The following is a 14,461-nucleotide window of genomic DNA, read 5'->3' as shown; positions in this document are numbered from 1 at the left end:
CAAGAAAACCCATTTGTTCTCTCAGTCTGGTTTCAACTATAGGGAGAATCTCATGAGGTGACAGGTAAATATCAAATGCTGCTTTCTTTCCCTCAGTTCATCCCCTCGTCCTCTCAGTATGTCTTCTTCATTACATCTCTCGGGGAGGGTGTTACATACACAGTAATAAATGCATACTGATTCCTAATTATTAGGGATATATAAACTTGTATCTACAGAGATGTGCAATGGTGGGTTCCTGCCTTTAAGGAATCCTCAGGGAGACTGGGGATCTTCCCCAGACCTTATGAAATTACTTTTCCTATTTCTGGATCAACATACTTGAGATAAGCCACTTTAAAAAAAAATAAAAGTGTATTTTAACTCACAGTTTGAGAGTAGTATCCATCGTGGTGGGGGAGATATGGTAGCAGTTGCTTGAGGCAGCAAGGCCACATTGCATCTGCAGAGAGATGGATGCTGGTGCTTAACTTGCTTTCTTCTTTTTATTCAGTCCAAGACCCATGGAATATTAAGGGTGAATCTTCCCACTTCAATTAACCTAACATAGAAACTCTTTCACAAACATGCCCAGAGGTTTGTTTCCATGGTGATTCTAGATTCCATCCAGCTACCAAGATCAGCCATTGCAGCCATATAAGGACTGGCTTCCTGAGGGGCCCTGCCATAACACATAAACTACCATTGTTCCAACCCTGTCCCTTGCACACTGCACAAGCTCTGACAAGCTGGATGTAGGACATTATGCAAGAAAAGAGACCCCGTTGTCACTGCTTGAGAATGCATTTCGCAGCATCTCCTTGCATTTCAGGGGACCCCTTTCCTTACAGTATTGGGACTTGGTAGAGAGAAAAATTGCAGTGCTGGTGTGCTGCTGTCTTTACTGAGTGCTCTCTGTGGAGTGTCTTCCCTCAGTCTGCGTGATTCATTTGCCTTGTGCAGATGGGAGTCTTTTTTCCCCTTTGTCTCTGCATGAAATAAATGTCTCATGTTTCTAGCTCTGTGCTCTTCCAGAGGAATTCATCTCTAAACATCCCCGTGTATACCCTCAGCTCCTTTCTGTCTGCTGCGTGCTGTGGTGGCTGGTGCCTGCACACTGCATTGCCTGGTGCCTCTGGGGAGTTTTTGCTCTCAGAGCAGACACTGAGTCCTTGCTCCTAATGCTGACGCATCAGATCACATTGCAGAGTCCTGCCAGACTAGACTTGGCTCACTTGCATACATTCTTCCCAGACCTAGTGCCGTATCTTAACTGGCGCCTGCTCTTCTCAAGGCCAAGTACATGTCAACCTAGATGCACCAGTGCATTTAAAACTTCTACTTAGGCTTGGCAGTGTGGTGATGGTGGAACACCTGCCTACCATGCAAGAGGTCTAGGTTCTATCCCTAGGTGTCACATAAACCAAGCATGAGACCATGGTTTTTGATGGCTACCGTTGGTTGTCAACTTGACACTCATGGATTAAAAAAAGAACCTCAACTGAGGAATTTCCCTTATGAAATTGATCCAAGAGCATGACCTGTGGGGACATTTTCTTGATTGCTAGCCCACTATGAGCAGTGCCAGCATGGGGCAAGTGATTCTTAGTTGTATAAGAAAGACAGCTGAAAAAAAGCAGAGACTGAGCCAATAAAACAGCATTACTCCATGGTCTCTGCTTTAGTTTCTGCCTCCAGGTTCCTGCTTTGAGTTCCTGCCTGGCTTCCCTCAATAATGGACCATAACCTGTAAGCCACATCAACCCTTTCCTCTGCAAGCTGATTATAGTGTTTACACTATTACAGCAAGCTATAAGAGTGGTGCAGTCCTGTAATTCCATCACTTAGGGGGCAGAGACAGGAAAAGTTCAAACTGATTTGCAGGCACACAGTGAGTTTGAGGCCAGGCTGAGGTTCATGAGATTCTGTCTCAATGTAAAATAAAATAAAATAAAATAAAATAAAATAAAATAAAATAAAATAAAATAAGCTTTGCTTAGATGTATTTTGGCACACTTATATGTAGCAAAACACATAATATGAAGAAGTTAAAGGTCAAAGCATCAAAAACGTGCTTTCTGCCTTCAAGAGGCCCAGATTAATGTCCAGCAGAAATGCTTAATTGACATCCCATACATAGTGCTATCTTCAAAATCTAGTTTCTTGTGTTCATTCTCCTTGCTTCACCCTTTTCCATGCAAACATCTTCACCATGTAACATTTTCCATTTAATCTTTCCAGTACTCTGTCTGTTTCCTGCCAGGACCCAGACATTAGCACAGAGTCCCTCCTGGGTGCACACTGGAATTGCTCTGCTACTCTGACTCTGATTCCAAAGCTATGTTTATGAGCCTAACAATCTATTAGAGCTAGATCCCTAATTTAATAAAATACAACCTTAATAAATGTGAATGCATACAGGAATTAATTCTTTCGTGGTGGAGAGCCATTGTTTATAAGTACAATAAGATTTTCAGGGTTATTAATAATCTCTGATGTCAGTTATGATTTTTTTCATTTATTCTTTCTGATAGTTTACATCCCAACCACAGTTTCCCCTTCTTCCTTTCCTCCCAGTCTCTCCTCACTGCCTCCCTTCTCCCCTAGATCCACTATGGTTATGGTTTTTAATGGCAATTTCCAGGTCACTATTAATTCACTTCAATAACATAGTTATCTTAATACCAAAGAAAGACATTTGCATACAGACTTTTATATTGTTAAGTTAGATGAAGTTATTAATTTTTTTTTCTTTGCCAGATATGGTGGTAGATGCCTTTAATACCGGCATTCAGGAGGCAGAGGCTCTGTAAGTTCAAGGCCAGCCTGGTCTACAGAGCAACTTTCAGGTCAGCTGAGGCTTCATACTGAGATCCTGTCTCAAAAAATATTATTTGGTCAGGAAAGCAGACAGGAAATATTCAGATCTTCGTTTTCCCTCTCCTCTCCTCCAAATCCAAACCCCTCATCTCATCCTCAACCCTGTAGCAGGCAACCTGTTTTGGCCTCCCTTAATCTCTGCCTGTCTCTAGCAGACCACACAGATTTCATCCAACACTTCTCCATAACATCCCGTTGTGTCAGCCATCAACTACCGCAAGCACTCCCTGGGAACATGCTGGCAACACAGGCAAGAGAAGCAGATAGTCTGGGGAAGCAGGTAGGCAGTCTTCAGATCTTCATTCTCTTTCATCTCCTCTAAACCCAATCCCTCAGTCTCATTCCCAGCTCTGTAGCAGACCATTGGCTGTGGTTTTCCTCTTTCTATGCTTGCATTCCCAGGGAGATAAGCAGATCCTTGTGGCTCACCCTGCTTTCTTTTTTCCTGTTCACACTCACAGCCCCTACCCGTCTTTTAGTTCATCTCCATCACTAAGTGTCTGCTCCCAATACCAAGAAATACATTCTAAGCACAACCCCAAGTGGCCACAGCTGGCAGGATCCTAGGAGCAGTCCATACCAGATAACACACAGCCACAACACTCTTCTAAGAACCAGAGAGGGCAACAAAACCCAAAGAGTGGAACACCAGATCTCAGCAACTAGAATTACAATCATCCTAAATCTAGATGGTTAGACACCAGTATAAAAACACAATCAAGCCGGTCGTGGTGGTGCATGCCTTTAATCCCAGCATTTGGGGGGCAGAGGCAGACAGATTTCTGAGTTTGAGGCCAGCCTGGTCTACAGAGTGAGCTCCAGTACAGCCAGGACTACACAGAGAATCCCTGTCTCGAAAAACAAAACAAAACAAAACAAAACAAACAAAAAAAACCCACAATCAATAAGATCCAGGACAGTATGTCTCCACTAAAGGCCAGGTATCCTACTACAATTGGCCTCCAACAATGCAACATAGCTGACAAGACCTTCCAAATAGACATTATGAATATATTAGAAGTCCTTAAAAAGGAAATGAATAAATCCCCTAGAGAAATCTATTAAAACACAAGTTACAAAATTTGCAGGTAAATGAATGGAGATTAAAAAAAAAGTCATCTTGAGTGAGGTAACCCAGTCCCAGAAAGACAAATACAACATGTGTTCACTTATGTAGTCAATAACCAAGCTACAATCCATTTATCTATAGATGTTAGTTATAGAATAAGAGAGTAGGAGAGAGATGGATCTGCCCAGGAAGGGGAAATAGCAATGGATATGTGAGGCAGATACTAAAATCCGAGCATCAAATAAGGGCGTGCGAGAGAAGCGGGGACTAGAGATACATACATATATACATATAGAGATAAATACAGGAAAAGACAAAGTTAAAGGTCATTTGAAGGTTTTGTATGGAAACTTAACACAGTAAAATTTTCCTATAATATACTCATATGTGAAGGTGATCTAAATGAAATTGCCAAATAACAGGAGAGACAGAGCACCAATTGGTCATCTCTTGTGACCAAATGATGCCTCCAGTACCAGTAATGGCTTACACCTGGTTGAGTTTTTGGTCAAAGGGCTTCCTTGGAACCCTCAAACAACCCAGGCTATTGCCAAGGCTATAACCAATAAATATCTGGTTTGACTTAGAACCCCACTCCATGAGATGGAACCCATACTTGATAGTTTCAAGTGAACAAGAACATAAAACTAGATAGCCCAGGGACCTATGGGAAAACCAAATAATATTGTTCTGCTACAAAAATAAAGCAACAAATGACTCGAAATGACATTCTGCAATACTCATAGATCAGTGCCTTACTCAAGTACAAGAGCTGGAGGGGATAGAGGACAAGGAATCAAGATCTTTTACACTCATCAGGGCTGGTGGACATACAAACTCAGAGACTGTGCAGAGCCTGAACGGGTCTTCAACAGATAGAATCCTAAAGCTGAGAATGGAAGTGAACAGAAGTCCCAAACCTAACCCAGAAGCTATCTCCCATTGACAGCCACTTGAGAATGAGAAGTTAGGTTTCTCCAAGGGAGTTTCACCAAGAAACAAACAACTCTAAATGCCCAACAGTAGATGGCCAACACAAAACGAACTCAATATCCTCTATGGAGGCTTTTTGTTCTCATAATCTTAAACCAGGACATTTTTCTTTACCTTACAGGTCTTTTTCATATATGTTATGGCTTCTGGCTTAGGTTTTTATGGGATTCCTATGTATGGAAATATGTGTCTCTGAGTCTATAAATGTTTTGTGTGCTGTTTCTTTGGCTCTTCTTCTCGTTTGGTTCTTTTTGTCATATCCCAATTTGTTTGTTTTTGATCTATCTTATTATGTATTATTTTATTCCACTTTTATCCCATAGGTGCCTGTTTGTCTTCTAATGAGAAAGGGCTTGATTCTGGATGGGAGGGCAAGTGGGGAGGAACTGGGAGGAGTGAAGGAAGGAAAAACCTGACCCAGCATATATTCTATGAAAAAAATATTTTTAATAAAAGAACATTGTGTGTGTGTGTGTGTGTGTGTGTGTGTGCACATGTGTGCACACATGGAGAAGCCAGAAAACAAGTTTCCACAGTCAGTTTTCTTCTTTTACCATGTGGGTCCTAGGGATTGAACTCAGGTAGTCAGCCTCCATTAACTGCTGAGCCATCTCATCAGCAACAAACTATATTTTTATAAATAATTCAGGGCTAAGCAAATTGAATAACCTATTGTGTGTCTGTCATGAATGCCTGTGCATGCATGTCTGTGTATGTGTACGTGTACTCTCTACAGTGCAAGAGGCTAGAGATTGACTCTGGGAATCTTCCTCTATCACCCTATTCTTTATCCACTTTGTGCTTTCAGATTATTCATTGAACTGGAAAACACCATTTCAACAAGCCTGATTGGCTAGCCTGTCCCAGGGACTTTGTTGTTTCTATCCTGGCACACATTTTGCCACCATGCCTGGACTTTATTGCATGTGCTGGGCTCCAAACTGTGGTCTTCATGCTTACTTCATTCTTACTAAGCTGTCTCTCTAGTCTCTAACTTTCCTTCTTTTTTTTTTTTTTCACAGTGTCATTGTTTTTTCAGGGTAGGTACGATGTATCCTGGATAATCTTGATCTGTTTGTGTGTCTGAAGATGGCCTCGAATTCCCAATCTTCCTGCTTCCACTTCCCAAGTGCAGGGATTATAAGCATATGTAGTCATGTCCAGAGTTCTATTACCATCTTCCTTTCCATGATGGCTTGGCCTTTGCTCTGCATGAGTTCACAGGAGAGGGAGAGGAAAGGGCAGTGCAAACTGAGTACTACACTGTATTCTCTGCCTTGCTTCTCCACACTTGAGTAGCTCTTTTGTTCTCCTGCCATAGTCCCTACCTTGGTTGGCAAGTGGCTGGATTCCTGGCAGCCTTGTGCATGGTTAGAAGCAATTTTCTGGAAACAAGGTATTTTATTTTTTATTTTTTCAAGTTTAGGTCTAAGGCTTTGTGTGTGTGTGTGTGTGTGTGTGTGTTTGGTAACCATTCTGTAACATATTCATCTAAACTTACAGATAAAAATCAGTGCCTTGAGATGATGAAGCTCATTTATCCTGTGGGTCTGATCAACCCCTGAGACTATGCAGACCCTCTGGGATTGATTTAGATGGAGATAGAAGAGCAGGCTCAAATCAGGGCTCTCCTTCCGGGTCTGCACTGTGACATGGAGCCCCAGGCTCCATTCTGCTACTCTGGATTCCATATTCTCCGTGTAGATATGACATTCTCTTTGTACAATAGTCACAGGAACCTGCAGTAAGGATCAGCTCAGCTCAAGTAAATGCTTAGTAGGGTGCCTGTCATATACACCGTGGATGCTCATCCCGAGGATGGGAAGAAAAGGGTGTGGAAAATCTTGTTCTCTTGCTAAAATTGTTATTCTTTAAATTGAATTTTTAATATTTTGGGAGGGCTGGGGATTCAGCCTAACTACTTACACTTACACATACAATAAAAATAAATAAATAAATACAATTTAAAAAAAAAATTGTAAAGACATTGGCTTAGCTGTGCCTGCTGGCAAATTCCTGTGATCCCAGCTACTTGGGAGGCCGAAGCAGGAAGACAGCAAGTTCAACACCTCCCTAGGCAATGTAGGGAAACTCCATTTCCAAAGAGCTGAGAAACAGACTATGACGGTGCATACCTGTGACCCCAGGGCTGGGAAGGTAGAGGCTGGAGGACTCCAGGGGCTTTGCTAGCTGGCCAGTCTAGCCAATCAGAGAACTCCAGCTTCAATGAGGAGAGGTGTCGTCTCAAAAAGTAAGGTGAAGTGATTGAGGAGGACATTCACTGGCAACAGCTGGCTTCCACATGCATGTGCCCTTGTACTCCACCGTATGAACACACTCAGAAAATTCAAGGTTATCTTCAGCTACATAGCAAGTGGGTAGTTAACCTGGGAGATAAATATATGCTCTTGTCTCAAAAGTAATAAAAACAACAAAAATCCAAACAAAAACCCAAACAAATGAACAAACAGATAAGCAAAAAGATAGTTGGGGATTCAGCTTCATGGTAAACTGTTTACCTAACTTAAATGAAGCTCTGGGTTCAATCCTCAATATCAAAAACAAATTAAACTAAATAAAATCAGGTAACTCAAAACACATCTTACTTGAGACAGTTCTTATCCCTTGTCATTCATGAAGTGCCTCCCACATATGTTCCTCGTGACATTGAGTTTGGAAGGTCCTATAAATCATCACCTTTACTGAAATCTCAAAAACAAATTTCATTTGTCAACCAAATTGCCTAAATTCAGAAAGCACAATAGAACAAGAGCAAGGGCCAGAGTCTCAATCCAGCCTTTAAGAGCACATTCCCAATAACCTAGCTTCTTCCCACTGCCTAAAGCCTCCACCCACCTGTCAATAGCATCACCAAATGGGAACCAAGTATTTAGCAAGTTATAATACTTAACCTAGTTGCAGGAGATACTGTCTTTGCCACTTAAATGTACACCACATTCCAAGTCTCTTCTTATTGTTCATGCCAATTCTCATTTAGACCAATTGGAGAAGGTGCCTTTCTCAAACACTGTCTACCTAATTCAGATCACTCATTCAGATGCATTGGCTACCCAGCAAGCCTTGGAGATACTCTGGTGTCTGGTGATGTATGCGCCAGCAATTGCGGTTTGCATCTCTTAAAGGGAGTTATCCACTGTGCATTTTGTACTTGCAGACACAGATATTTTGTGTCTCCCTAGCACTGAGATTACAGGTGCGTGCTGAGTCACTTAGGTTTTTCCTTGGGGGATCTGAATCAGGCTCCCATGCCTATGTAGCAAGCCCTTTACTGACTGAGCCGTCTCCCTACCCCTAGAGAGCTACTCATTTTACAGCCAAGGCAGTGGCTTTATTTTAATGTTTCTGGAAAACCACAGAACATAAAGAAGACTGAGGGAAACAGATCCTCTGGCCAAATTTCAACTATGGATTGGGTGTCTTGTGGGTGAGATGCTAGCTGTCTAAGTGGGGTGATGTAAGCGCCAGCAAGTGAAGTCTGCATCTCTTACAGGGAGTTATCCACTGAGTAGTTTGCACTTGCAGACACAGTGGCTCCTCTTTGGCTGGACTCATTTAGAAAAGATGGGTCATGGGTAAAGGTAAAATGACACCAGGTCAGGCCATTTGGGAAATTGCTGTGATGTTCTACAAAGTTTCTAAATTTAAAATGTTTTTAAGCAGGTGTACTTTCAGTGCAGTGGTTTAGTACATTTAATAACCTGGTTTAGGCTAATAAGCCATCTTAAGCATGTCCTTTGAGGACAAGTCATAAACTCACAATTGCTAGAACACTTGGTGGGGAGTGTTGGGGAAAACAAAAAGTGAAATTAGATACAAAAATCAAGGACATATTTAAAATATCCAACAGCATATTTTTAGACTCATGCTAAAAAACATCAGTCAGCACTGTGGAAAAAAATCATAGTCATCCAATATTTATCTAGAAAAAAATTATCTATTTAATTGTTTGTTGTGCATATAGGAGTGTGTGTGCGTGTGTGTATGTGTTGAATGCACATGACTGTGTGGATGTGCACATCTGTGCATGTGGAGGCTGGAGTAGGATGCTGGCAATCTTTCTCTACCACTCTCAATTTATCACCTCCAGGCAGAGTTCTCTCCTTGAAATGGAAGTCGGCCACATTAGCTATGTGAGTTTTGGAGATTCATGTGTCTCTGTCTCCCCGATGCTATGCAGCCAAGTCCAACTCTTTGCATGGGTGCTGGGGAACTCAAACTCAGGTTCTCATGTTTGTGGAGTAAGAACTCTTAGACACTGAACCATCTGCCCAAACCCTACTAGCTTTGTTGAAGGAGATTCCAGAACCAGAGCCTGTTAATTTAGTAGTACTACATTTTAACAAACTTTTGAAAACATTTCTTCTGAAACACTTAATTGAAGAAAAAACATATTGCTGGGTAGTGGTGGCCCATACCTTTGATTCCAGCACTGGGGAGGCAGAGGTGGTGGATCTCTATGAGTTTAAGGCCAGCATGGGCTAGTGAGTTCCAGGACAGCTAGGCCTGCACAAAAAACAAACAAACAAATCAAAAAAACAAACAAAAAAATCAATCCTCATCCTGTCTCAAAAAATGGAGGAATATGTATGTGTGTGTATATATATATATATGTATATATATATATTCCTAAAGCCATATTCCTGCATTAATTTATTAATTTATTTCCTGACAACTAATTCAATGGTAATCACAACATCACTCATGGCTCATGTATACATCAGCAACTTCCAGATGTTCTTTCAACATACATGCACATTCCTGGTCCCACCATCTACCTATACACCTGAGCACTTATGTCAAATGTCTCAGTTTCTAAGCTTGGAATTTTTTTTTATCTAGTTGTGCCATTTTTATCTTTAGTATGTGCACAAAAAGGCTGTGATCTGTGATTCAGAAAACCCTTTTCTTCTTTTAATAGCTGCTCTGCCTGGACTTAGTTGTTACATAAAGAATTTAACATTACAGAACCCCTGAGGTGCATAGAATTTCTTTTGAATTTTTTTATTAAAAAGTCTCTCCCCCTTCCCCATGCACATGTGTGTGTGTGTGTGTGTGTGTGTGTGTGTGTGTTTGCGTGCATGTGCACATGCTTTTATGTTTATGTCCGTATACCACATCTGTTCAGGTACCCCTTGAGGCCAGAAGAAGGTATCAAGTCACTTGGAACTTAAGTTTTAGGTAGTTGTAAATCTCCATGTGGATACTGAAAACTGACTCAGGTCCTCTGCAACAGCATTAAGTGCATTTAATCTCTAAGCCGTCTCTCCAGCTTCCAGTGCACAGGAATATTAGAGGCAAAATGTATTCACCCATTCTCAGGCTGGTATTGCTAGCAAAATGGACACATTCAGGGAATGTAAAAAGAGGAAAATAAATCATGGCAATAGTGTAAAACAAAAACAAGAACAAAACTTGATTAGGGAATAGGGAGATGGTTCAGTGGGTATGGGCATTTGCTCTGAAGTCATGAAGACTTGAGTTCAAATCCCCAGCACTCAAGCTAAATAAAAAAAGTCAGCCACGCTCATGCCTGTGACTCCAGGTTTTGTACCCCGAGACAGGCAGACCCTGAGATCTTGCTAGCCACTGGCTTAGTCAAATGGATTGCTTCCAGTTCAGAAAGAAACCTTGTCTCAAGTTAATGAGGGAGATTTCTTGTCCTGGTCTCTGCATGTGCATGGACTGTACACCCACATGTGTGCCACCCCCACACACCATACACAGCCATACTATGCATATACACATACACGCAGACACACCCACACACCCACACAAGAAAAAGAAAGGAAGGGATAATTAACATAGAGTCTGAAAACCCAAAGATGAGATCATTTTAAATGAATGTGAGTCTGTCGAAAATAGCAAGAAATGGGCTGGGGTTAGTTTTGTGATAGGAGGGTAGTATACAGGAAGCCTTGTATTGGATCCACCAGACTTCATAAACTAGGTATGGTTGGGTATCCTGTATAAAACCAGCACTAGGGAGGTAAACACTGGAAGATTAGGAGTTCAAGGTCATCCTTGACTATATAGGGGGGTTGAGGCCAAGCCTGTGTTACGTGAAACCCTGTCTCAAACAAAATTCCAGTATGGCCTATTCACATGTATGTAAAGAATTTTCAGAGTTTCTCAATCTGAAAAAAATAATGTATTTACCCGGTCTCTGCAGTGTTTACAGCATTCCAGAGATTAGCAAGCCCTTTCCTGGTGGAGTGCAGGCTACAGCTTGCCAGCTTCTGTCAAAACCATCATGTCATGCAAGTTAACAGAGTCTAAATTCATCATCTTTTGTTAATTAGGAACTTGCTGGCTCCTAGCAAAGAACATACAAGAGGCTGGAAATTCATGAGCTCGTTATCAATCCTGGAAACAAGAAAGCTGAGTCAGGCAGGCAGGAGAAAAGCAAAACAAAACAACAATAACAACCACACAATACAAACGCTAAAACCAAAAAGAAAAAAAAACCAAACGTGTTCATGGCAGAAAACAAGGGCAGGTGAAATTGTAGTAGCAATATTAAGTGAGATTTTTCACGTTGAACACTGGTACTGCAGGGTTAGGTGTGTCTTCAGTTTCTTCAGGGTTTGCTCTTCCAGGCTGTAGTCAGGGTGCTGGTCAGGGTGTAAGCTGGAGGGATCAGAAGAATTCAGAACTTGAGAGGCTAGGGGCAGGGACTAAAATGTCTGCTATGTAAACATAAAGATCTGAGTTCAGATGCTCAGTGCACTTAGAAAGCTGAGCATGGCGATATACACCTGTAACTCCAGAACTGTAGCAGGAAAGAGGCAGAGACAGGTAGATCCCAGGAGCTTGCTGTCTAGGCAGTATCACTGAATTAGGGGGTGCCAGGTTCAGAGAGACCCTGATTCAAAAAAATACAAAAGGTGGAGAGCAACTGAAGAAGACAACTGATATCTACCCCTGGCCTCTGTGTTCACTCACGCACAAATGTATACACAGAGATAGCACATACACAATTAAAGAGAATGAAAAATACTTAAAGGCTTACTATATACATTTTTTTGTTTGTTTTTCCAGACAGGGTTTCTCTGTATATCCCTGGCTGTCCCTAAACTCACACTGTAGACCGAGCTGGCCTTGAACTCAGAAATCTGCCTGCCTCTGCCTCCCAAGTGCTGGGACTAAAGGCGTGTGCCACCATTGCCCAGCTTATTATATACATTTATAAAAAACAGAAAGCTCAGAACTTGAAAAAGGAGTTATACCCTATAAAATTCCAATTTAAATCCACTATGGAAAATTTCTATGTTTCTTGGCTTTCTTTAACATCTTGCAATTAAATTTGATTTATTTATTTAATGGGAGATAGGAGGTGTGCCATACTGTACATACTGAGCTTACAAGACAACGTCTCTGCTTTTATCATGTGGTTTCTAGGGACTGAATGTAGATCATCAGGCATGGAAGCAAATGCTGTTACCCACTGAGCTAGCTCACCACCTCACAGAGATAAGAGCACCTCCATAGAGTCTGGGAACTGGACTTTGGAGCCAAGTGCTTGTGCGGTCACCACATTCTGATCTGCAAACTGTATTGTCAGCAGTGGTGTTACAAGGATTAAATCAGGTAATATTTGTGGAAGGACTTTAGAGTAGTGTCAGGCTCATGGTAAATGATGTTTGACAAATACAGAGCTAATTAATGATGGACATCTGTTCTAAGAAATACATTACTAGGGTAGCTGAGAGGAAGTCACCAAGTGATACAATGAATGGGGTTACTGTGGGACATTTGTGTGGTATGTGACCATAGCTGAGTCACACACTGATAGTGAATACTAGGGATCCAGTGTCCTGATCTAACAGACTTAGATTAGATTTCTACTTAATCCTAGTTGCAATTTTTTGGGTCTGGTCTATAAAGGTATCCTGGAGAAAGAATCATGACAGAAGAACAGAGACACTTCTCCAGTGACCAGTATGCTTGATATTCCAATATGCAAAGGAGAGTAGTTTGCCGGAGACTCATTCAACTAAGGTCTAGCTAGCACTCTGCTGGCCAGACAAGCACTCTTCTTTTTGCTTGTTAGTTCAATAAGGACCAAAGAGCTACCAGGTTCAGGAATTGCCGGTTGGTTGAGAGGAAGCGCTGAAAATTTGAACCCCTCCCCAGGACTCCAAGAACACATTGCATGCCTCAGGCTGTGTAGGAACACAAGGAATGCTGAGATATTAGACCCAGTGTGGTAGCTCCCTACTGGGAAAGCTGCCAGGTCCTTATCCTTATAGATTCCTTTACTCAAACACTCAGAGCTCAGATTCAGCTACACTTACTTACAAGGTCCAAGATGCCCAATGAAATGGAGAAGCGCAAGGCCAGGCTTTAAAGGAGGACTCCAGCAAGGACAGCACGGAATGCATGGTTCTCTAAGGATCCTTTCTTACCATGGAGTGTGAGCCCAGGGAATGGTACAAAAACACCCTTAAGGCCCACTGTTGGGCTGCCCAGAATACAGAAGACAAAGAGAAGGCTCTAAAATTGTACCTTACCCATGTCAAGTAGCTGTTGAGCACAGGACATGTGGAAAATCTACATGAGATGTGTTGTGAGATCCTAGGGAGGTGGCTCAGTGGGTGAGAGATCTTTCTGAAGAAGCAAAGCTTGGGGATCTGAGTTTGAATCTCAAGTACCCACGTTAAACAAAGCAAAACTGAGTGTGCCTGTATGCACCCGTAACCCAAACATTTTTCAGGGAACAAAGACAGGAAAAGCACTGAATCTAGCTGTAGATTCAGTGAGAGAACCTATCTCAAGGGAATAAGGTGGAGTATAATCAAGCAGGGTACCTAATGTCTTCCTCTGGCCTCTGTGAGTTCCTGCATCCTCATGAAAAGCTAGATGTGGTAGTGCATGCATGTAATTCCAGTACTTGGAGAGGTGGAGACAGGTGTGTGCCTGTGGTCAACAGGCTAGCTAGCCTACTCTAATCAATCTGCTACAGGTTCAGTGAGAAACCCTATCTTGAATAACCTAAAACAAGGTTATATGAGAAATGCAACACAATGGGATCCCTAATGCCAACACACACACACACATTCCACACATACCCACATGGTCGATCTGTATCCCCAGTACATTTATGTACATACATTTAAAAACATGGCACCATTGCAAACTTAAAGTCTCAGGTCGGGAATTAATGACAACATTGGGGAGGTGGGGTGCCTTGCTGAGTCGTTTTTACCATTTTCCAGGAACCTGTAAGAAGCAGCCCCCTGCCCTAGATTCAGCTCTGTTTGTTTTTCTTGGAGCCCCTCAACTCATATCTTCCTATTCACAAGTTCTTTTCCTACTATAAAGTCCCTGCAGATGACTTTAGACTTGAATACTTAGGAAAGTATTTCTTTTGTTGTTGTTGTTGTTGTTAAAAAAAAATACCTTTACAATTATTTTTATTTGGTGTCTGTGTGCTTGTCCTTGGAGTCCTAAGACTTTGGATCTCTTGGAGTTGGAGTTAGAGTTGGATGTGAGCCATCTGATATGGGTACTTGGAACAAA

The sequence above is a fragment of the Mastomys coucha genome, chromosome X (genome assembly GCF_008632895.1).
Source record: "Mastomys coucha isolate ucsf_1 chromosome X, UCSF_Mcou_1, whole genome shotgun sequence".
NCBI lineage: Eukaryota > Metazoa > Chordata > Mammalia > Rodentia > Muridae > Mastomys > Mastomys coucha.
The sequence above is the reverse complement of the archived record's forward strand: the minus strand, read 5'-3'. Positions refer to the sequence as shown.